This window comes from Arachis ipaensis, chromosome B06, assembly GCF_000816755.2.
Source record: "Arachis ipaensis cultivar K30076 chromosome B06, Araip1.1, whole genome shotgun sequence".
NCBI classification, from domain to species: Eukaryota; Viridiplantae; Streptophyta; class Magnoliopsida; order Fabales; family Fabaceae; genus Arachis; species Arachis ipaensis.
In genome coordinates, this window is record NC_029790.2 from 1,744,059 (window position 1) to 1,746,631 (window position 2,573).

A 2,573-nucleotide genomic window follows, 5' to 3' on the forward strand; every position below is an offset into this window, starting at 1 on the left:
TTGAATTTCCTATCTTTACTAAAAAAAAAAAAAACAGTAGTACTAGTATTTTAAAGAACAAAATCAAGCATTCAATACTGAAGATAGAGAGCTCTACTTTTAACTTTAATTTGATTACTGCTTCATATTACTGTTGTTGCTATATATATTGTTGGATAGAGAAGGAAGAACGAAGAAGCATCGAAAGTACGAACATGTGTTAGGAACCCTAATAAGCAAAAGCATGATCTAGTCGCTTGTTAATTACCACTTAATTAATTTCATTAGCTAAACAAATTAAAGCAATTAATTAATTAAGCAAGGTATTAGATCATGCTGACAGCTTCACTTCTTCCTTTGTGGACAGCAACAACCTTATTCATTCGCTTCTTCGTTCTTTAATTTGTATGTATGCAGAGAAAAAGAATAGAGTGGTGATGAGTAATATATACAAAGCAAGATGATGAGAAGAGAAATTCAAAACTTGAAATGCTGTTATTAGTCTTAGCAAACCTAAAAAGGATACATAATAATAATAATAATGACCACTTGTCTCTTAACCCTAACCCACCTATATATGGCTATCCCTATCTCTACTATAAATAATTTCTGAACAACATGTTTATACTTATACAGATAAAGTAGCTACTCCGGGCCCCGGGGATCCTTTCCATCTTAGGGTTTCTCTTTCCCCTTTATTTATCAAAATATTTTTTTATTTTATTATAAAGAATTTGATTTTTTTTTTTACCAAAGATATGAAACTCGAACCCGCAACCTCTTAATTGAGTATGGGGAGACTATGTCATTTGAGCTATTACTCATTGACAAGAATTTGATTTTGATACTGTCAAAATAAAGTAAGTTTATACGTGTACTGTACTACAATGCTCATCCAAAAAAATAGATATAATTATACGTCTGTATAAAATATTTTATAATGTCAATGCATTAAAACTAAACTCTATTATAAAATCTCAACAATGAAGAAAAACTTATATAACCTTAGCTTAACTTTAGATCTAGTGGTTAAAGAAAGTCTAGAAGGTCAGCAACTTTATTAAATTAGTCACTATGTAACCAACAAAAAAAAAAGTGAATTATTTCGTACCGTTAGATGAAATTTTACACCATTAAAAACATCATTGATGGCTATTTGATGGTTCTAAATCACAAAAGTTGCTGGCCCTTTGCATTCTTCCGTAGTTAAATTTTGAGAAATAATAAAAAAAATCTCAAACATTACTTTATTTCTTGTATAAAATTTGAAAAAGTACGGGGAGCCAATAGAATATTTGTACAATGCGTATTTAGAGAGTATTAGAGATATAATCATTAGTGTTACCTTTTTCTATCGGTGTAAGCTTTTGGGATGAATGGTATCATGACATTGTATTAGAGCTCTAGATCCGAATCGGATGGTTATTCTGAATATTATGAAAGATATTCATTTTATAACTTATATAGCCCATTGTACATATTATACAAATAATTCATTAACTTCCTAACAGCACTCATAAAATTTTCATCAAATTCATTTTACTTTGCACTAAAAGAGTAATACACCATACTTAGATAGAGAAAATAGTTTTTTAAATTATAAATACAATAAAAATAAAAATAATAAGATTATTATTACGTTGAAAAATCGTTTCTTTCCAAAAATTCTATTTCGGAATAGAAGGTCACAGGACCTACAATTATTGAGTTCCGGAATAACTGAAAAGGAATAAAGACAGGGAGAGAGGGGGGTGGGGGGCGCTTGTGTTTAGAATTTCTATGCATTTTAATAAAATATTTGTTTTGTGAATAGGTACTGTCCTCTGTCTTTAGCATATACTTGTCAATTCAATTCAATGCTATCCACACTTGACACTACTCATTCATTATCAATCAATAATATACAAGCAATCACGTACATGTAAGAGTGTATACATGTATGTTATTTTTTGCTTGCATGCGTTGTAAGGATGGCTAAGTTTTAGAGAAATTAAAGGTAATATAGGCTGAGAAGTCTGCTTCATAGGCCTGTAAGATATGGACAATCCAATTCATTAGTTTATGGCCACTTGGATTCATGCCTTCGGCGTCCGAATTTGAATCCATTTAATTTAATTTAATAATAATTTTGTGCTTCTTCATTCTTGATTAGTGATGAGCTTTTTGCAATTGTTACACAAAGAGCTTCAGATCTATCTATATGTACATTAATTCAGTTGTTTTTACTTACATAATTAGATATAAGTGTAAAATTATTTTACAATAATAACGTATTAAAATTAAATTTTACTTTAAGATAAATTAAAGAATTTTACTAACATATATTTTAAAAACATATTGTAAAAATACCAAAAGAAAAATTTACTAAAAGTTATTGAAAAGATAACTTTTTTATATTTCAAATACATTAAACACATAAAAAACGTTAAAAAAAAATTCTGTTATCATATTCTTAAAATATACTCTAAAAATACAAGATAGCTAAATTCTATATTAAAAAGTAATATAAATAATATTTTTCTAAATAAATTTGTTTGTCTGTATAATATTCATTGTACACTTAGAAAATATCATAACTCAGGTCAGTACATAGT